The sequence below is a fragment of the Lagenorhynchus albirostris genome, chromosome 1 (genome assembly GCF_949774975.1).
Source record: "Lagenorhynchus albirostris chromosome 1, mLagAlb1.1, whole genome shotgun sequence".
Classification (NCBI taxonomy): domain Eukaryota; kingdom Metazoa; phylum Chordata; class Mammalia; order Artiodactyla; family Delphinidae; genus Lagenorhynchus; species Lagenorhynchus albirostris.
This window is the reverse complement of record NC_083095.1, coordinates 60,437,207-60,460,061: the sequence shown is the minus strand read 5'-3', so window position 1 is coordinate 60,460,061 and position 22,855 is coordinate 60,437,207. Positions and strand designations below refer to the sequence as shown.

Below are 22,855 nucleotides of genomic sequence, written 5' to 3'. Positions count from 1 at the left end.
TATAAGTCCAAATAATAGTAATAATCATAATAATAGCAATAATACTAGTAGCAGTAACTGGTGATCCAAGAGAGTGGGCACAGAGCATTCAGCATCTATATGAGAGATCTTTCTACTCTTTGCTTCTCGCAGCAAAATTAACACATATAAACAAAAAAAGTCATTAAAAAATCCTAAATTACAAATAACAAATACCATATATTAACGCATATATGTGGAATCTGAACCAGTTTTCAAGGCAGAAATAGAGACACAGATGTAGAGAACAAATGTATGGACACCAAGGGGGGAAAGCGGGGGGTGAGGGAGGGGTGGAAAAACAAAAAAAACAAGTAACATTTACTTTCTAAGCCTGTTTCTTCTTTCCTGCCATTTCATGTTTTCTTTTGGAGTTTTATGGAATAGGAAACTATAAACCATAAAGAAAAACTCACAAGTGTTTAGGGTATAGTGATTAGGATGAAGCAAAAGTTTATGGCAATTTAAATGGCCTCTGGGACAGACTAGTTTACTGTGATTTCTTTTTGTTGATGGCAAAGTATTGCAATTTGTTTTCTGCTCCATGATTACTTCAGAGCCTAATCTCTCTCTTGCACTCTCAAGGCTCAGGAGTGACCCGTTTTCAAGGGCTTTGGGGCCTCTGTTCACTGACTGTGTAGAGGAAACATGACACCAAGATGATGCCCCAGAGCAAATGTAAATTTTACCTGGGTTCTGCTCTAAAAGACTTCTTGTCACTTAGCAGCACTATGAATTTTAATATGATTCTCATTGAAACTCAGTGGCTTACTTTTAATCTTCAATCTTTGGAGGGTATTGATCATATTCATCAGGTCACAGAGGTGCCCTTGCTGCAGGCATCAAGGCTTTTATAGAGTAGCATATTCAGTTTCTGCTTAAATTCGTTATTTTCTTCTTCTCTCTCTGAAAATTACTTCCTGATTTCAATTTTCAGCTTTTTTTGGTTTCATCTTGATTGTTACTAGCCTGAAATTAACTTCAAAAATATTGTCACCTATAATAACTGATCAACGTAAACATTTATATAACCAGTATGTGACCAAATATTCCATTCAGAAGCATTCATTCAAATCACATATATTAAGTAGTTACTGCATACACAGACAATGAGCTCAGAATTGGGAACATCATGATAAATAAAACCAAATAAAACATTTTTCTTTATGTAGTTCAAGGCTTAGTGGAGAGATATAAACCCTAATCAAATAATCATAAAACAAATGTGAAATTTCTACTACATCAAGTATTATGTAAAAGAGCCATATCATTCTGTGAGAATCCATCATAATATTTTTTGAAAGATTAGCTCATTCTTCCCTGAGGAATTGATGTTGGAACTTAAATCTGAAGGATGATTAAGAGTTAAACTAGGCAGAGTGGAGAAATGAGCATACTAGGTATAACAAAGACCCTGTGGTAGACGGGTGCCTGGTGAGTACAGGGATTGAAAGAAAGTAAGTGAAGCTGAAGCAGAGAGAGCAAGAGGGATGTTAGTATAAGAAGCTAAGTCCTGTTGATTCTACCCTCAAACTATTGTGTTCATCTCCCTCTGTCCTCACTCCTACCACCCTACTTGAAAGTAGAATCAAATACAGGTCTCTCCTACAATAATGGATCTGTCTACTATCTGCTCTTAATTCCCTTTTGCTCCCTACAATTGATTCTCTGCGCTGTAGTCAGTGATCTTTTCCAAATGCAAATTACATATGTCACTTCTCTACTTAATACCAATCAATGACATTCCACTTTTCATAGGATGATAGAACTACCAGGACTATTCAAATGGTCTGTCCCTATCCACTTCTCCAATCTCATCTCTCGCTATTTTACCCTATGCCTTCAATGCTTCTGACACTCTGACCTTCTCTCTGTTCCAACAGAGAATATTTATGCAAGCTGTTACCTCTGCAGGGAAGCTTCTTTACCTCTTTACCTGGTAACCAAATATGGCTTCCCTAAAGAAAGCCTTGGTAATGAAAACCCTACCCCCAACTTGATTAAACCATTTATATATTTTTATGGTATCCTATAAATCTCCTTCCTGATTTATATGATACATTGCATTTTGGACTCCAATTTTTCACTCTTCCCTATGTCCAAACACTTTGCCATGTAATTTTATAGCTCCTGCTACAGAAGAATGTGTACATCTCTACTTCCTTTGGGCTTAACCATGTAATTTGCTTTAGCCATTGAGATATTAACAGCCAGCCAATAAGCTAGGACATGAAAACGTCGTTTGTGGTTAGATTGCCCCCACTGTTAAAAGAACATATCATGGTTAGCCCACTGGTCCAAGAAGGATGAGACATGTGGAGCAAACACAACCTGCAGCTTAATCCTCTTCAACTGAGCCCAGCAGAGATCAGCAGAGCCACCAACCCATGCCAAAGCCATGTGAAAATTAATGGTTTTTGCTGTATATGTGTCAGAGATTTTTGTAATTATCTGTTAGCAATAACTGACTGATACAACTTATAACAGGTGTGAACTGTTTTAAAATGGGAAATATAAGGCATGTCACATTATTTGTCTAAATCAATAAAGTGCAATCAATACTATAGGTAACCACTGAGTAATTTTTACAGATGATGATTTTAGCTACCTGGAAGATGTTAGTGATAACCAGAAAAACAGCTTACTGTCACTACCTGGATGATCATGAACTAGTCACTTAACCCCCCAGGTACTCTGTTTTCCCATCTTTAAAATGAGGGGAATGGACTCAGCAGTGGTAGTAAATAGGTCTGTCTTGAGAACTGACTTCAGTTAATTGTTGTGACTTTCTGTAATGCTATGCTGACAATAGCCCTAAGGCCAAATCTAAGTTCAGTCGACTGAGTGCCATGAGCAATTAGCAATGTCTTCCCTGGACAAGAGAGGGGGGTGCTGCAGCACTAGAGCCACCTATATGACACCCTTGGATGAGAGAATCTCTAACTTTCATTCCATATTTGACACCCCATCACTCAAGGAGTCAATAAATTGATAGAGACAATAGAAGTGAGATCTAACTATAGTTTTGGACAGGTAAGAATTACCTCTTTTCTTTCTTTTTTTTTTTTATGTTTCTCAGCAAAGTGCTAATTACACAGAATTGTTTAATAAAGAATTGTGAATGTTTTATTATTTGTGGTAGCTCCATAGCTTGGGAGTTTACTCAATGGGCTTATAAACCAGAAGCCTCTTAGATGCAAGTGACAAACACTCACCTTTAACTTACAGAGGGAAAAAAAAGGTGAAACTTACTGACTTACATGATTGAGAAGTCCAGGAGTTGTTGGCTTCTTGTATGGCTAGATTTGGGGCTTAAAATCATGTCACAGGACTTAGGCCTTTTCTATCCATCACTCAGTTCAGCTCCCCTTAGTGACCCTACATGGTAATCCTGGCAGTTCTAAACTCCCTTAATAGTTTCAGGGATAAAAATGAAGACTGAGTCTTATTGGACCTAATTTACTGATCTTAAGTCATATACTTACTCCTAAACTAACCAGTTTTTCCAGGGGGAGTGTGGTATTGCATTGACCATGCCAAGGACCCAGCTGTGCCTTTTTGGAGGCATTGTAGTTGATTTTGATTTTCTTCTCCATATTTTTCCTATATATTCTGAATTTTCTACAATGACTATGTGATATCTTTATAATCAGAAAAATTATTCATAAAAAGAGAACAAATAAGGAGGAGCAAAAGTTCTGATTGGTTCTTCTTTTGGACAATATATGACATTACCACCTTTGAACCTGTCTGTTACACTCAGTTCTGGTGAAATGAGATCTTAGATCTACCTCAGTTTTCCAAGCATTATACTACAAATTAAGACTTCATTTGATACAGGCTGTTCTTCATTCTGCTAAAAATAATTTTTGCATGAAAGCTACTAGACAGCCTGACATGAGAAAACTTGATTTAAAATGTTCTTGATGTGCTAACAAAAGATCCTGGACACAGTGGTATATATCTTTGTTCTACAGAGATGACTTGGTTATTTCTTGTGTTTTACATGCCACACTTATTTGCAGGGTTCTATGATGCTTCTAAGTATAGACCTTCCACATAAACTTTGAGACAAACAAAAGGATAAAGTTAATTATAAATTTGGGAAAATCTGGTGTACCAAAATCAAATCTATGATGTAATGAATCCACCATAACGATACTAACTTTGAATATGTATTTTTGATCCAAAGCCACATACTGTATGAGATTTCCCCCAAGACCAAAGTGCACTGTTCAGCTCTCAAAAGGAATTCTTAAGATTTCTCACTATACAAGAACCATGAAATAAGACTCCTGTCAATGTGCAATAAATTTGCAACTAATAGTATAATTAACAACGTTAACTATTTTTATTTTTAGGCCACAATGAACTAAACAAGCAGATCTACATCTCACTTATCCTGAATACTAGGATACCTCTTCCTTGACTACTTTCCTTCAGTCAAATTCTAATGTTGCACCCGTGACCCCCACCCCACCCTGCCTTCAGCCAGTTCGATTTCTTCAGGTCCTGCTTCTGGAAGGGATCAGAATAAATCAACGATGCTAAGGTTAAAATAAATAATTCAAAAATGTGGTTCATTTTGCCTCTTAATATATTTTTTATGTTTTGTAACAGTTTTTTCTTTTCTTTTGGGGAAGACAGTGCTTTTATTTGTCTAAGTCAATATCTTAACCAAAATAAATGGATGAAAATTTCATCACCTTAGCACATTAGTATGCAAAATCATATATATATATACAATGTGGATTTCAGGGTACTCAAATCACATGTAAAGCCAACACCTTAAGACATACACATATTATTAAAAACTGCTTCCTCTGTGCATATTTGACTCAAACATCTACACAGATATATGTATCTAGATTTTATTCTAGAGAGACACAATGAAAATAGAATCAAAGAAATTATTTTCTGTTTCAGGAATAGCAAAAAGACAAACTTGAACATTAAAACTCACCTCCAGTAACATTTCTCTTTTTAACAACAGAAAAATTTTCCATGGAACACAGAAGTGGACATAAATCGGAATCTTTCTTTTTTTTTTTTGCTGAACGCGGGCCTCTCACTGTTGTGGCCTCTCCCGTTGCAGAGCACAGGCTCTGGAAGCGCAGGCTCAGCGGCCATGGCTCACGGGCCCAGCCGCTCCGCGGCATGTGGGATCTTCCCGGACCGGGGCACGAACCCACGTCCCCTGCATCAGCAGGCAGACTCTCAACCACTGAGCCACCAGGGAAGCCCATAAATCGGAATCTATAAAGGAGAAGTTAATTTGTCTAATCATTTGTCCAATGTTCTCTCTTCTCTGTTATCTGCAACCGAAAAGTGTTAACTTTTTAGTTACACTTTGGAGTCACTGTAGTCTGTCACACCAAAATAATGATACTGTGGATTTTGCATTATTGTGCAAAACCTAGGACTGCTACATTTCTGTAGCTTAGGTACTCAGTTAAAATACTTAATTTAAAATGACATAATTTAGAAATAACAAGCTTCTTATAAAGCAAGATTGCTTTAGTAAATTATAGCAAGCACCTAACAGTACAGTGTGCAACCATTAAAAACGGCATTTAAAATGGTATGTAGAAATAATAAAAAATGTTTATGATATGATTTTATGTATAAAAAAGCTGAATTAGTGGGTATATTTAAATCTGGAAGGTTGCTTTATGGAAAAGGGGCTGGAAGAAGTTACTGCTGCAGGTGGCCCGGCTTAGGAAGACCAGTTCTGGAGGATGGGAACTCTAAGATGAAAAGTGCTGGCCAATTCAGTTCCTGATGTCATCTTGTGCTACTGACCATGGATATGTTCAGGAGACCCTGAGGTCCAGCAGAGTTAGCCATGGGGCTGACAGGGTCTTGGTGCTCCAGCCAGGTGTCAGGCATGAGCCTCTGAGGTGGGAGAGCCACGTTCAGGACACTGGACCATCAGAGACCAGCCAGCCCCACGAAATATCAATAGGCGAGAGCTCTCCCAGAGATCTCTGTCTCAACGTTAAGACCCAGCTCCACTCAATGACCAGCAAACTCCAGTGCTGGACACCCCATACCAAACAACTAGCAAGACAGGAACACAACACCACCCATTAGCAGAGAGGCTGCCTAAAATCATAGTAAGTTCACAGACACCCCAAAACACACCACCAGATGCAGTCCTGCCCACCAGAAAGACAAGATCCCGCCTCATCCACCACAACACAGGCACCAGTCCCCTCCATCAGGAAGCCTACACAACACAACGAACCAACATTACACACTGAGGGCAGACACCAAAAGCAACGGGAACTACAAACCTGCAGCCTGCAAAAAGGAGACCCAAAACACAGTAAGTTAAGCAAAATGAGAAGACAGAGAAATTAACAGCAGATGAAGGAGCAAGGTAAAAACCCACCAGACCAAACAAATGAAGAGGAAATAGGCAGTCTACCTGAAAAAGAATTCAGAGTAATAATAGTAAAGATGATCCAAAATCTTGGAAATAGAATGGAGAAAATACAAGAAACGTTTAACAAGGACCTAGAAGAACTAAATAGAAAACAATGATGAACACAAAAAGTAAAATTAAAAATTCTCTAGAAGGAATCAATAGCAGAATGACTGAGGGAGAAGAATGGATAATGACCTGGAAGATAAAATAGTGGAAATAACTACCACATTTCCACTAGTTGAAAATTCCCTAATATGGAAAGGAAATAGTCAATCAAGTCAAGGAAGCGCAGAGAGTCCCATACAGGATAAATCCAAGGAGAAACATGCCAAGACACATATTAATCAAACTATCAAAAATTAAATACAAAGAAAAAATATCAAAAGCAGCAAGGGAAAAGCAACAAATAACATACAAGGAAATGCCCATAAGGTTAACAGCTGACCTTTCAGCAGAAACTCTGCAAGCCAGAAGGGAGCAGCAGGACGTATTTATAGTGATGAAAGGGAAAAACCTACAACCAAGATTACTCTACCCAGCAAGGATCTCATTCAGATTCGACAGAGAAATTAAAACCTTTATGGACAAGCAAAAGCTAAGAGAATTCAGCACCACCAAACCAGCTTTACAACAAATGCTAAAAGAACTTCTCTAGGCAGGAAACACAAGAGAAAAAAAGACCTACAAAAACAGGGGCTTCCCTGGTGGCACAGTGGTTGACAATCTGCCTGCCAATGCAGGGGACACGGGTTCAGGCCCTGGTTTGGGAAGATCCCACATGCTGCGGAGCAACTAGGCCCATGAGACACAATTACTGAGCCTGCGTGTCTGGAACCTGTGCTCCGCAATAAGAGAGGCTGCAATATTGAGAGGCCCACGAACAGCGATGAAGAGTGGCCCCCACTTGCTGCAACTAGAGAAAGCCCTCACAAAGAAACGAAGACCCAACACAGCCAAAAATAAATAAATAAATAAAATTAAGACCTACAAAAACAAACCCCCAAAAATTAAGAAAATGGTAATAGGAAGATACATACAGATAATTACCTTAAATGTAAATGGATTAAATGCTCCAACCAAAAGACACAGACAGGTAGACTGAATACAAAAACCAAGACCCATAAATATGCTGTCTACAAGAGACCCACTTCAGACCTAGGGACACATACAGACTGAAAGTGAGGGGATGGAAAAACATATTCCACACAAATGGAAAACAAAAGAAAGTTGGAGTAGCAATTCTCATATCAGACAAAATAGATTTTAAAATAAAGACTATTACAAGAGACAAAGAAGGACACTACATAATGATCAAGGGATCAATCCAAGAAGAAGATATAAAAATTGTAAATATTTATGCACCCAACATAGGAGCACCTCCATACATAAGGCAAATGCTAACAGCCATGAAACGGGAAATCGAAAGTAACACAATAATAGTAGGGGACATTAACACCCCACTTTTACCAATGGACAGATCAACCAGAATGAAAATAAATAAGGAAACACAAGCCTTAAATGATACACTAAACAAGATGGACTTAATTGATATTTATAGGACATTCCATCCCAAAACAACAGAATACACTTTTTTCTCAAGTGCTCATGGAACATTCTCCAGGATAGATCATATCTTGAGTCACAAATCACCTTGAGTCACCTTGGTAAATTTAAGAAAATTGAACTTGTATCATGTACCTTTCCCGACCACAACACTATGAGACTAGATATCAATTACAGGAAAAAAAACTGTAAAAAATGCAAACATATGGAGGCTAAACAATACACTACTAAATAACCAAGAGAGCACTGAAGAAATCAAAGAGGAAATCAAAAAATACCTAGAAACACATGACAATGAAAACACCATGACCCAACACCTATGGGATTCAGCAAAAGCAGTTCTAAGAGGGGAATTTATAGCAGTACAATCCTACCTCAAGAAACACCTCAAAGAAACAACCTAACCTTACATCTAAAGCAATTAAAGAAGGAAGAGCAAAAAACCCTGAAGTTTGCAGAAGGAAAGAAATCAGAAAGATCAGATCAGAAATGAATGAAACAAAAATGAAGGAAATGATAGCAAAGATCGATAAAACTAAAAGCTGGTTCTTTGATAAGGTAAACAAAATTGATAAACCATTAGCCTGACTAATCACGAAAAAAAGGGAGAAGACTCAAATCAATAGAATTAGAAAAGAAAAAGAAGTAACAATTGACACTGCAGAAATACAAAGGATCATGAGAGATTACTACAAGCAACTATATGTCAATAAAATGGACAATCTGGAAGAAATGGACACATTCTTAGAAAAACACAACCTTCTGAGCCTGAACCAGCAAGAAATAGAAAATACAAACAAACCAATCACAAGCACTGAAATTCAAACTGTGATTAAAAATCTTCCAACAAACAAAAGCCCAGGACTAGATGGCTTCACAGGCGAAGTCTATCAAACATTTAGAGAAGAGCTAACACCTGTCCTTCTCAAACTCTTCAAAAATATAGCAGAGGGAGGAAACTCCCAAAACTCATTCTACGAGGCCACCATCACCCTGATACCAAAACCAGACAAAGATGTCACAAAGAAAGAAAACTACAGGCCAATATCACTGATGAACATAGATGCAAAAATCCTCAACAAAATACTAGCAAACAGAATCCAACAGCACATTCACCAGATCATATACCATGATCCAGTGGGGTTTCTCCCAGGGATGCAAGGATTCTTCAATATAAGCAAATCAATCAATGTGATACACCATATTAACAAACTGAAGGAGAAAAACCATCTCAATAGATGCAGGAAAAGCTTTTGACAAAATTCAACCCCCATTTATGATAAAAACTCTCCAGAAAGTAGCCATAGAGGGAACTTACCTCAACAAAATAAAGGCCATATATGACAAACTCACAGCCAACATCATTCTCAATGGTGAAAAACTGAAACCATTTCCTCTAAAATAAGGAACAAACCAAGGTGGCCCACTCTCACCACTATTACTCAACATAGTTTTGGACGTTTTAGCCACAGCAATCAGAGAAGAAGAAGAAATAAAATGAATCCAAATTGGAAAAGCAGAAGTAAAGCTTTCACTGTTTGCAGATGACGTGATAATACTATACCTAGAGAATCCTAAATATGCTACCTTAAAACTAATAGAGCTAATCAATGAATTTGGTATAGTAGCAGGATACAAAAGGAATGCACAGAAATCTCTTGCATTCTTATACCCTAATGATGAAAAATCTGAAAGAGAAATTAAGGAAATGCTTCCATTTACCACTGTAACAAGAATAAAATACCTAGGAATAAACCTACCTAAGGAGGGAAAGACTTGCATGCAGAAAACTATAAGACACTGACAAAAGAAATTAAAGATACAAACAGATGGAGAGACACACCATGTTCTTCAATAAGAAGAAACAACATTGTGAAAATGACTATACTACCCAAAGCAATCTACAGATTCAGTGCAATCCCTATCAAACTACCAATGGCATTTTTCACAGAACTAGAACAAAAAATTGCACAATTTGTATGAAAACACAAAAGAACCCGAATAGTCAAAGCAATCCTGAGAAAGAAAAACGGAGCTGGAGGAATCAGGCTCCCTGACTTCAGACTATACTACAAAGCTACAGTAATCAAGACAGTATGGTACTGGCACAAAAACAGAAATATAGATCAATGGAACAGGATAGAAAGCTCAGAGATAAACCCATGCACATATGGTCACCTTATCTTTGATAAAGGTGGCAACAGTATTCAATGGAGAAAAGACAGCCTCTTCAATAGGTGGAGCTGGGAAAGCTGGACATATAAAAGAATGAAATTAGAACACTCACTAACACCATACACAAAAATAAACTCAAAATGGATTAAAGAACTAAATGTAAGGCCAGACACTATAAAACTCTTAGAGGAAAACATAGGAAGAACACTCTATGACATAAATCACAGCAAGATTCTTTCTGACCCACCTCCTAGAGAAATGGAAATAAAAACAAAAATAAACATGTGGGACCTAATGAAACTTAAAAGCTTTTTCACAGTAAAGGAAACCATAAACAAGATGAAAAGACAACCCTCAGAATGGGAGAAAATAGTTGCAAAGAAAGCAACTGACAAAGGATTAATCTCCAAAATATATAAGCAGCTCATGCAGCTCAGCAGCAAAAAAACAAACAACCCAATGCAAAAATGGGAGGAAGACCTAAATAGACATTTCTCCAAAGAAGATATACAGGTTGCCAATAAACACATGAAAGGATGCTCAACATCACTAATCATTAGAGAAATGCACATCAAAACTACAATGAGGTGTCACCTAACACCGGTTAGAATGGGCATCATCAAGAAATCTACAAACATTAAATGCTGGAGAAGGTGTGGAGAAAAGGGAACCCTCCTGCAGTGTTGATGGCAATGTAAATTGGTACAGCCACTATGGAGAACAGTATGGAGGTTCCTTAAAAAAACTAAAAATATAATTACCATATTACCCAGCAATCCCACTACTGGGCACATACCCAGAGAAAACCATAATTCAAAAAGGGACATGCACCTCAATATTCACTGCAGCACTATTTACAATAGCCAGGTCATGGAAGCAACCTACATGTCCATCGAAAGAGTAATGGATAAAGAAGATGTGGTACATATATAGCATGGAATATTAAAGGAACCATAAAAAGGAATGAAATTGTGTCATTTGTAGATGTGGATGGACCTAGAGACTGTCATACAGAGTGAAGTAAGTCAGAAAGAGATAAACAAATATCGTATATTAACCCATATATGTGGAATCTAGAAAAATGGTACAGATGAACCAGTTTGCAAGGCAGGAATAGAGACACAGATGAGGAGAACAAACATGTGGATACCAAGGGTGGGAAAGGGGAGGATGGGATGAATTCCATATATATGGAATCTTAAAAAAAAACAACAAGGTTCTAATGAACCTAGGTGCAGGACAGGAATAAAGACGCAGACATAGAGAATGGACTTGAGGACATGGGAAGGGGGAAGGGTAAACTGGGACAGAGTGAGAGTGTAGCTTTACATATATACACTAGCAAATGTAAAATAGATAGCTAGTGGGAAGTAGCTGCATCGCACAGGGAGATCATCTCCGTGCTTCGTGACCACTTAAAAGGGTGGATAGGGAGGGTGGGAGGGAGACGCAAGAGGGAGGGGATATGGGGATATATGTATACGTATAGCAGATTCACTTTGTTATACAGCAGAAACTAACACAACAATGTAAAGAAATTATACTCCAATATAGATGTTAAAAAAAAAAAAGCTGAATTAGAAAATGTGTCACAACCATAAATACAAATGGTTAAAGACAAGGCTTAGAAAGAAACTTGCAAAAAGATGAAAAGTTGTGATTGAGTACTGGGATTAGAGATGATTTATTTTAATATCTTCTTCAATATTGGTAATAATGATTTCAATTGAAAGGAACAAAGTTAACATCTTCATACTTAGCTATGGTTGTTTCCATCATTAACAGATATTCATAGATATGCTTGTGAGAGTTCATAATATCAACTGTCTTTTATTTCTTAAACACCTAGTTGTGGAACATAAATCCCCCTGTTAAAGCATCCTCTATTTAAGATTTCTCACCTGACTTCCCCATGTCTTCTTAGTCAGTGAATGCTATCAGTTGATGAGTTTGATTCATTTTCCTTCAGTTAAGAGCAAATATTTTTGTTATTCAAATTATGTTCATCATGCTACTAATTATATACAAAGCATTGTTCCTTCAAACTCTTTCATGACATTATTGGTATAAAGTAAGCATATGCACATCTTCACCAAGGATTTCAAGCTAATGCAGCTTAAAAAACATCAGTCTACCTAGAAATATGCATATGTTGACTTTACTTTGATTTTGTAACTACAAAGGAAAGTAAAAGGACAACTGATTTGAAAATGTTGTCTTGCATACATAAAAATGAATAATTGAGTATCAGACTTATGAAACATTTATATATATATATGTTACACATACACACACATATGTATACAATTTAGATATACAATTTAGATTTGAATATTCATCTATTGCTTCATGCCATTGAATAGGGGGAAATAATCTTCCTGCAATCATTAAAGCAATTTTGGTATCTGTCATGACATAACACTCAAAAGGCAGCTACAGGGATGCAGAACCTTGTGTGTCAGGGAACACAACCCTACCACCAGATAACTCCCAGAAGTCATTATCATGGTCTCAAGAAAGATCCCTAGAGGTCCTTCTCTTTCTCTCATGTTGCCTTTATCACCATCACCACAGCCCAACTTTCTCTCCTTTACCAAGCTACCACCTACCCAATAATGAAAAACTCCTTGTCTCAACTTGAGTTGTTAAAATTGAAGGTCACAATGCAAAAATGTGTGAATTTGATTTTTTCAATAGCTTAGTTCCACAGTGGACTTCTGCATATCCGAAATTTAAACAGTAAAATTTAAAGCCCACGGCATCACATTCTTCTCCCACCATACCAAATTTCTATTACATCTCAAAATGGCAAGAACCATGGCCTATAGTATGCAGAATCATCACTTTGTTCTAGCCACCTTCTCTCTTGAGAGAAACCCCTGTGATCTTTGATGTTTTCTCTCAGACTCACTCATGTTCCTGCCCAGACCCTATTATGGTCAGTATGTGACTCTTTATATCTCATTTTGATAATCAGGGTCCCAAAGGACTTTTGTCTCATCAGTATCAGAAGTAATACTAGAAATTTAATTTTAAAACCTATCCTAAGCAAGAAGAGATGAATGCGTTTAGTATGCTGTATCATTATAGTAAGAGTCATGATTTCTTGAGAATTTGGAGGCCAGGCATTATGCAAAACACTTTTAATCTCATTTGATCCACACAAAAGCCCAGTCGACAGATAAAAACATTGAGGAATATTCAAATTCAAGTCTGACCGACTCCAATGCTCTAGCACTGTACTCCACTACCATCTAATACCTATACTGAATAGGTCTATACCTAAATCCAGCCCCCATGCCTAAACTGCCCTGTTCATCATCTCTATGCTCAGGCCATAGGTCCTGCACTCATATTTATTAAAGACCTTTAAACAAACACAATGTTGGCTATAAAATGAGACCATTTTCAGAAGGGAGTCAGGAACTTGAGCCCAGGAACAATGACTAAGAGAACAACAAACATGTCTTCATAGCCCTGTGATAGAAAGGCACAGTTGTGACTTGAGACACAGGGATAACAAGCAGCTGTCTTTGAGTGGATATATATTTTCATTTCTCTTTGATATAAATACCTAAGATCTGAATGGCTGGGTTAAACACTATATGCACATTTAACTTGTGGAGAGACCTACAGTTTCTCCAAAGTGATTTGCAATTTTACGTTTCCATCACCAGGATATGAGAGATATACAAACTGGCAATTTGTATATCTTATTTTGTGAAGTCAATATTCAAGTAGTTTGTCAAATTTTCTATTGGGTTGCTTATCTTCTTGTAACTGAGTTGTAATTGTTCTTTTTCGGGATACAAGTCTTGTCAAATATACATATTGGAATGTTTTCTCCCATTCTATGTCTTGTCTTCTCATTTTCTTAATAGATATCTTTTGAAGAGTAAAAGTTCTGAATTTTTATAAGGTCCAATTTATCATTTTTTTCATTTTTCATGAATATTTTCTACTTTTTAAATAGTTTTACAGCACTAGATTTATATTTATTATGCATTTAAAGTTAATTATTGTGTATGACATGAAGTAATGGCTAATAATGTTCCTATTTAAAAATACATCTTTCTAATTGATTCAGCATCATTTGTTTGAAAAGACTTTTTCCCCCATTGAATTGTCTTGACATTTTTGTTGAAAATCAATTGACCATGTATTTGTGGACTATTCCTGTGCTTTCTACTGTTTCGTTGACCTATGTGCCTATCCTCTTGACAATACTCCAATGTCTTAATTGCTGTAGTTTACAGCATATCTTTAAATCAGAAAATATAAGATCTCTAAATTCGCCCTTAAAAAATTATTTTGACTATTCTAGGTCATTTAAATTTTCATATAAATTTTAGAATTAGCTTATCAATTTCCAAAAACTCTTGCTATATTTTGTTGGAATTGCATAGAATTTAAAGATCAATGTCGGAAGAATTGATATTTTAACAATATGAAGTTTTCCAGTCCATGAGCATGGTACATTGTTCCATTTAGTTAGAGTATCTATAATTTCTCTAAGCAATATTTTGTGAGTTTTAGTGTAAGGTCATAAATGAATGTTATTACATTTCTTTAATAATGAATAATTAATTCAACTTCAATAATCTCATTTTCTAATTGTTTCCAATTGTTTGATGTCAGTATATAAAAATGCAGTTAACTTTTATTCTACAAACTTGATAACTTCATTTATTACTTTTAATAACTGTTTTATCGATTTCTAAGAATTTTCTACATAAACAGTCATGTTGTCCAAAAAAAACACAACAGTTTTACTTCTTCCATTCCTAAGTTTATGCCTTTTTTGAAATTGCCTTGTATGGGAATAGAATCTAAAAAAGAGTGGACATATGTATATGTATAACTGACTCACTGCTATGCAACAGAAACTAACACATTATCAGCTATACTCCAATTTAAGAAAATATCTTGCCTTATTGTAACAGCTAAAACCTCCAATACAATGTTGAAACAAGTAGTAAGAGTAGACATATTCATATTGTTGCTGATTTTAAGGGAAAAGCATTTAATATTTAATGATTAAATATAATATTAGCCACAAGTTTTTCCATAGATGCCTTTTTTTAAGACTGAAGTAGTTCCCTACTGTTCCAGTTTTAAAGTTATTTTAAAATCATGAGTAAGGGTTAAATTTTGTATAGTGTTCACTCTTTATTTATTGAAGTATCATACGAATTTCCCCCTTTTTATATTAACATTTATTTTTGAATGTTAAATCAACCTTGTATTCCTTGAATAAACCTCACTTGATCATGTTGTATTACCCTTTTAATATATAACTGGATTCAATTTTTAGGAACTCATCTGTGTATATGTTCATGAGGGCTACCTGTCTAGTTCTTTTTTTCTTTAATACTAATGTCTGCTACGTGGATGATGAGCACAACATGCAATACAGTGCCAGGGGCTCCCAGTCCTACTTCACGGTGGCCCATGCCATCTCTGAAAGGGTGGAGAAACAGTCGGCCCTCCTCTTCAATGGGACCCTGAAGCATTATCAGCTCCAGGGCCTGGAATGGATGGTTTCTCTGTATAATAACAATTTGAACAGAATCTTTGCTGATGAAATGGGGCTGGGAAAGACAATACAGACCATTGCACTCATCACTTATCTGATGGATCACAAAAGACTCAATGGCCCCTATCTCATCATTGCCCCCCTTTCGACTCTAACTGGACGTATGAATTTGACAAAGGCTCCTTCTGTGGTGAAAATTCCTTACAAGGGCACCCCGCCATGCGTCGCTCCCTTGTCCCCAGTTACGGAGTGGCAAATTCAATGCCCTCCTGACTACTTATGAGTACATTTTAAAGACAAGCACCTTCTTGCAAAGACTCGGTGGAAATACATGATAGTGGACGAAGGCCACCAAATGAAGAATCACCACTGCAAGCTGACTCAGGTCCTGAACACTCACTATGTGGACCCCAGAAGGATCCTCTTGACTGGGACCCCCCTGCAGAATAAGTTCCCGGAGCTCTGGGCCCTCCTCAGCTTCATCCTTCCTACAATTTTTAAGAGCTGCAGCACGTTTGAGCAGTGGTTTAATGCTCCATTTGCCATGACTGGAGAGAGAGTGGACTTAAATAAAGAAGAAACTATATTGATCATCAGGCATCTGCATAAGGTGTTGAGACCATTTTTACTGAGGAGACTGAAGAAAGAAGTTGAATCCCAGCTTCCAGAAAAAGTTGAATATGTGATCAAGTGTGACATGTCAGCTCTGCAGAAGATTCTGTATCGCTATATGCAAGTCAAAGATTCTGTATCGCTATATCCTTCTCACAGATGGTTCGGAGAAAGATAAGAAGGGGAAAGGAGGTGCTAAGACATTTATGAATGCTATCATGCAGTTGAGAAAAGTCTGCAATCATCCATATATGTTTCAGCACATTGAGGAATCCTTTGCTGAACACCTGGGCTTTTCAAATGGGGTCATCAATGGGTCTGAGCTGCATCGGGCCTCAGGAAAGTTTGACCTACTTGATCGTATCCTACCAACATTGAGAACGACTGATCACCGCGTCCTGCTTTTCTGCCAGATGACGTCTCTCATGACCATCATGGAGGATTACTTTGCTTTTCGGAACTTCCTTTACCTGCGCCTTGATGGCACCACCAATTCTGAAGATCATGCTGCTTTGCTGAAGAAATTCAATGAACCTCTGTCCCGGTATTTCATTTTCTTGCTGAGCACAAGAGCTGGAGGCCTGGGCCTAAATCTCCAGGCAGCTGATACCATGGTCATTTTTGACAGCAACTGGAATCCTCATTAGGACCTGCAAGCACAAGACCACGTCCACCACATCGGCCAGCAGAACAACGTCCGCGTGCTGAGACTCTTCACCGTGAATAGTGTGGAGGAAAAGATCCTCGCAGCCGCAAAGTACAAGCTTATTCTTTTTGTTGCAGTGGTAAGTGGGAGTGTTTCCTTAATTTCTCTTTCAGATTTTTCATCATTAGTGTATAGGAATGCAAGAGACTTCTGTGCATTGATTCTGTATCTTGCTACTTTATCAAATCATTGATTAGCTTTTGTAGTTTCCTGGTAGCATCCTTAGGATTCTCTAGGTATAGTATGTCATCTGCAAACAGTGACAGCTTTACTTCTTTTCTGATTTGAATTCCTTTTGTTTTTTTTTCTTCTCTGATTCCTGTGGCCAGAATGTCCAAAACTACGTTGAATAATAGTGGTGAGTGGGGCAACCTTGTCTTGTTCCTGATTTTAGAGGAAATGGTTTCAGTTTTTCACCACTGAGAACAATGTTGGCTGTGGGGTTGTCATATATGACCTTTATTATGTGGAGGTAATTTCCCTTTATGTCTACTTTCTGGAGGGTTTTTAATAAATGGGTGTTGAATTTTGCTGAAAGCTTTTTCTGCATCTATTGAGATGATCATATGGTTTTTATCTTTCAGTTTGTTAATATGGTGTATCACACACTGACTGATTTGCATATTTTGAAGAGCCCTTGCATTCCTGGGATAAACCTCACTTGATCATGGTGTATGATCCTTTTAATGTGCTGTTGGATTCTCTTTGCTAGTACTGTGTTGAGGATTTTTGCATCCATTTCATCAGTGATATTGGTCTTTAGTTTTCTTTTCTTGTGACAGCTTTGTCTGGTTTTGGTATCAGGGTGATGGTAGCCTTGTAGAATGAGTTTTGGGAGTGTTCCTCCCTCTGCTATATTTTCGAAGAGTGTGAGAAGGATAGGTGTTAGCTCTTCTCTAAATATTTGATAGACTTTGCCTGTGAAGCCATCAGGTCCTGGGCTTTTGTTTGTTGGAAGATTTTTAATCACAGTCTCAATTTCAGTGCTTGTGACTGGTCTGCTTATATTTTCTATTTCTTGCTGGTTCAGTCTCAGAAGGTTGTGCTTTTTTAAGAATGTGTCCATTTCTTCCAGGTTGTCCATTTTATTGGCACAGAGTTGCTTGTAGTAATCTCTCATGATCCTTTGTATTTCTGCAGTGTCAGTTGTTATTTCTCCTTTTTCATTTCTAATTCTGTTGATTTGAGTCTTCTCCCTTTTTTTCTTCATGAGTCTGGCTAATGGTTTATCAGTTTTGTTTATCTTCTCAAAGAATCAGCTTTTAGTTTTATTGATCTTTGCTACTATTTCCTTCATTTCTGTTTCATTTATTTCTAATCAGATCTTTCTGATTTCTTTCCTTCTGCGAACTTGGGAGTTTTTCTTCTTCTTTCTTTAATTGCTTTAGGTGTAAGGTTAGGTTGTTTCTTTGAGATTTTTCTTGTTTCTTGAGGTAGGATCGTACTGCTATAAATTTCCCACTTAGAACTGCTTTTGCTGCATCCCATAGGTTTTGGGTCATCATGTTTTCACTGTCATGTTTTCTAGGTATTTTCTGATTTCCTGTGTGATCTCTTGGTTATTTACTAGCATATTGTTTAGCCTCCAATTGTTTGTATTTTTTACAGTTTTTTTCCTGTAATTGATGTCTAGTCTCATAGCGTTGTGGTCGGAAAAGATATTTGATACAATTTCAATTTTCTTAAATTTACCAGGCTTGATTCGTGACCCAAGATTTGATCTATCCACGAGAATGTTTCATGAGCACTTGAGAAGAAAGTGTATTCTGTTGTTTTTGGATGGAATGTCCTATATATATCAATTAAGTCCATCTTGTTTAATGTGTCATTTAAAGCTTTTGTATCATTATTTATTTTCATTTTGGATGCTCTATCCATTGGTAAAAGTAGGGTGTTAGAGTCCCCTAGTATGATTGTATTACTGTTGATTTCCCCTTTTATTGCTGTTATCATTTGACTTATGTATTGAGGTGCTTCTACGTTGGGTTCATAAATATTTACAATTGTTATATCTTTTTGTTGGATTGATCCCTTGATCATTATGTAGTGTCCTTCTTTGTCTCTTGTAATAGTCTTTATTTAAAGTCTATTTTGTCTGATATGAGAATTGCTACTCCAGCTTTCTCTTGATTCCCATTTGCCTGGATTATCTTTTTCCATCCCCTCACTTGCAGTCTGTATGTGTCCGTACGTCTGAAGTGGGTCTCCTGTACACAGCATGTATATGAGTCTTGTTTTTTTGTCCATTCAGCCAGTGTATGTCTTTTGGTTGGAGCATTTAATCCACTTTCATTTAAGGTAATTATCGATATGTATGTTCCTTTTACCATTTTCTTGTTTTGTTTTTGTTTTTGTAGGTCTTCTCCTTCTTTTGTGTTTCCTGCCTAGAGAGGTCCTTTAGCGTTTGTTGTAGAGCTGGTTTGGTAGTGCTGAATTCTCTTAGCTTTTGCTTATCTGTAAAAGTTTTAATTTCTCCATCAAATCTGAATGAGATCCTTGCTGGTAGAGTAATCTTGGTTGTAGGTTTTTCCCTTTCATCACTTTAAATATGTCCCGCCACTCCCTTCTGGCTTGCAGAGTTTCTGCTGAAAGGTCAGCTGTTATCCTTATGGGCATTTCCTTGTATGTTATTTGTTGCTTTTCCCTTGCTGCTTTTAATATTTTTCTTTGTATTTAATTTTTGATAGCTTGATTAATATGAGTCTTGACGTGTTTCTCCTTGGATTTATCCTTTATGGGACTCTCTGCACATCCTGGACTTGATTCTTTCCTTTCCCATGTTAGGGAAGATTTCAACTATAATCTCTTCAAATATTTTCTCAGACCCTTTCTTTTTCTCTTCTACTGGGACCCCTATAATTCAAATGTTGGTGCATCTAATATTGTCCCAGACGTCTCTGAGACTGTCCTCAATTCTTTTCATTCTTTTATCTTTATTCTCCTCTGTGGTAGTTATTTCCACTATCTTATCTTCCAGGTCACATATCCGTTCTTCTTCAGTTATTCTGCTATTGATTCCTTCTAGAGAATTTTTAATTTCACTTATTGTGTTGTTCATGATTGTTTGTTTGCTCTTTAGTTCTTCTAGGTCCTTTTTATTTCTTGTATTTTCCTCATTCTTTTTCCAAGATTTTGGATCATCTTTACTAGCATTACTCGGAATTCTTTTTTAGGTAGACTGCCTATTTCCTCTTCATTTGTTTGGTCTGGTGGGTTTTTACCTTTTTCTTTCATCTGCTGCGTATTTCTCCATCTTCTCATTTTGCTTAACTCACTGTGTTTGGGGTCTCCTTTTCGCAGGCTGCAGGTTCGTAGTTTCCATTGCTTTTGGTGTCTGCCCTCAGTGGGTAAGGTTGGTTTAGTGGGTTTTTAGGCTTCTTGGTGGAGGGCACTGGGGCCTGTGTTTTTGTGGATGGAGCTGGATCATGTCTTTCTGGTGTGCAGGATCTCATCCTGTGGTGGTTTTGGGGTGTCTGTGAACTTATTATGATTTTAGACAGCCTCTCTGCTAATGGGTGGTGTTGTGTTCCTGTCTTGCTAGTTGTTTGGCATGGGGCGTCCAGCACTGGAGCTTGCTGGCTTTGGGTGGAGCTGGGTCTTAGCATTGAGACGGAGATATCTAGGGGAAGTCTCGCCAATTGATACTACATGGGGCTGAGAGGTCTCTGGTGGTCCAATATCCTGAACTCAGCTCTCCCACCTCAGAGGCTCATGCCTGACACAAGGCTGGAGCAGCAAGACCGTGTCAGCCACATGGCTCAGAAGAAAAGAGAGAAAAAGAGAAAGAAAATAATAATAACAAAAAAATAAAATAAAATAATTAAAATAAAAAAGTAATAATAAAAAAGGGAGAGATCAACCAAACCAATAAACAAATCCACCAGTGATAACAAGCACTAAAAACTATACTAAGATAAATATAAAAATCAGAAACCAGTCAGTCGCAGACCAGTCAGTCCCAAGTCTACAGTTGCTCCCAAAGTCCACCTCCTCAATTTTGGGTTGACTTGTTGTTTAATTAGGTATTTCACAGATGCATGGTACCTCAAGTTGACTGTTGGGATTCAATCCACTGCTCCTGAGGCTGCACGGGGAAAATTCCCTTTCTCTTCTTTGTTCACACAGCTCTTGGGGTTCAGCTTTGCCTTTGGCCCCACCTCTGCATGTAGGTTGCCCTCAGGCATCTGTTCCTGCTCAGACAGGATGAGGTTAAAGCAGCGGCTGTTTAGGGGGCTCTGGCTCACTCATGCTGGGGGGAGGGAGGGGTATGGTAGTGATAATTGGAATGCGGGGCAAGCCTGCAAGAGCAGTGACCAACATGACTTTGCAACAGCCTGAGGCATGCTGTGTTCTCCCAGGGAAGTTGTCCCTGGATCACAGGACCCTGGCAGTGGCGGGCTACACAGGCTTGTGGGGGGGGTGGGGGCCGCATGTGGATAGTGACCTCTGCTTGCACACAGGATTCTTGGTGGCTGCAGCAGTGGTGGTAGGGTTTCATGCCTGTCTCTGGTGTCCAAGCTGATAGCTGCAGCTCGTGCCCATCTCTGGAGTTCGTTTAGGTGGTGCTCTGCCTTCTGTGGGCAGTCAGGGAAGGAATCCCCTCTCCTCACGCACCCCGAAACAATGGTCTCTTGCCTGTTAGGCAGGTCCAGACTTTTTCCCAGACTCCCTCCCAGCTAGCTGTGGTGCACTAGCCTCCTTCAGGCTGTGTTCACGCAGCCAACCCCAGTCCTCTCCCTGGGTTCTGACCTCTGAAGGCTGAGCCTCAGCTCCCAGCCCCCACCCACCCTGGTGGGTGAGCAGACAAGCCTCTCAGGCTGGTGAGTGCCGGTCGGCACTGATACTCTGTGTGGGAATCTCTCCACTTTGCTCTCTGCACCCCTGTTGCTGCGCTCTCCTCTGTGTCTCTGAAGCTTCCCCCACCCCCCAACCCCCATCTCTGCCAGTGAAGGGCCTTCCTAGTATGTGGAAACTTTTCCTCCTTCACAGCTCCCTCCCAGAGGTGCAGGTCCCATCCCTATTCTTTTGTCTCTGTTTTTCCTTTTTTCTTTTGCCCTACCCAGGTACGTGAGGATTTTCTTGCCTTTTGGGAAGTCTGAGTTCTTCTGCCAGTGTGCAGTAGGTGTTCTGTAGGATTTGCTCCACGTGTAGATGTATTTTTGATGTATTTTTGGTGAGGAAGTTGACCTCCACATCTTACTCCTCCACCATCTTGAAGGTCCCCTCATGTTGTGATTTATATTCTTTCTCTTTTTGTCTTGGTAATTCCTATTAGGTATATTTCAATTTCTTTTTTTATTATTATTATCATTAGACTTTATTTTTCAGAGCAGTATTAGGTTTTTTTTTTTAGAGCAGTTTTAGGATTAGAGAAAGCTGAGTGGAAAGTACAGAGTTTCTATAAACCCCCCACCTCCAGTTTTCCCTATTATTAACATCTTGCATTGATGTAGCATTTTTGTTGCAATTGATGAGCTAATATAGAGACATCATTATTAACTTAAGTCCATAGCTTACATTATGGTTCATTCTTTGTGTTTTATAGTCTATGGGTTTTGATAAATGTATAGTGACAGGTATCTACCATTACTGTATCATACACAATAGTTTTAATACCCTAAAATACTCCTGTGCTCTACCTATTCATCCCTCCCTCTCTCATTCTAAACTGTTTGCAACCACTGATCTTTTTTACTGTCTCTATAGTTTTTGCCTTTTCCAGAACATCATACAGTATGTAACCTTTTCAGACTGGCTTCTTTTACTTAGCAATATGCATTTAAGTTTCTTCCATGTGTTTCATGGCTTAATAGCT

General features: G+C 38.0%; 1 pseudogene; it reads left to right on the top strand.

The window, feature by feature from the left end:
- Window positions 1-15,579: 15,579 nt before the first annotated feature.
- The window catches only part of LOC132527947 (probable global transcription activator SNF2L2), a 68,766-nt pseudogene continuing 61,490 nt past the window's right edge, over window positions 15,580-22,855 (top strand).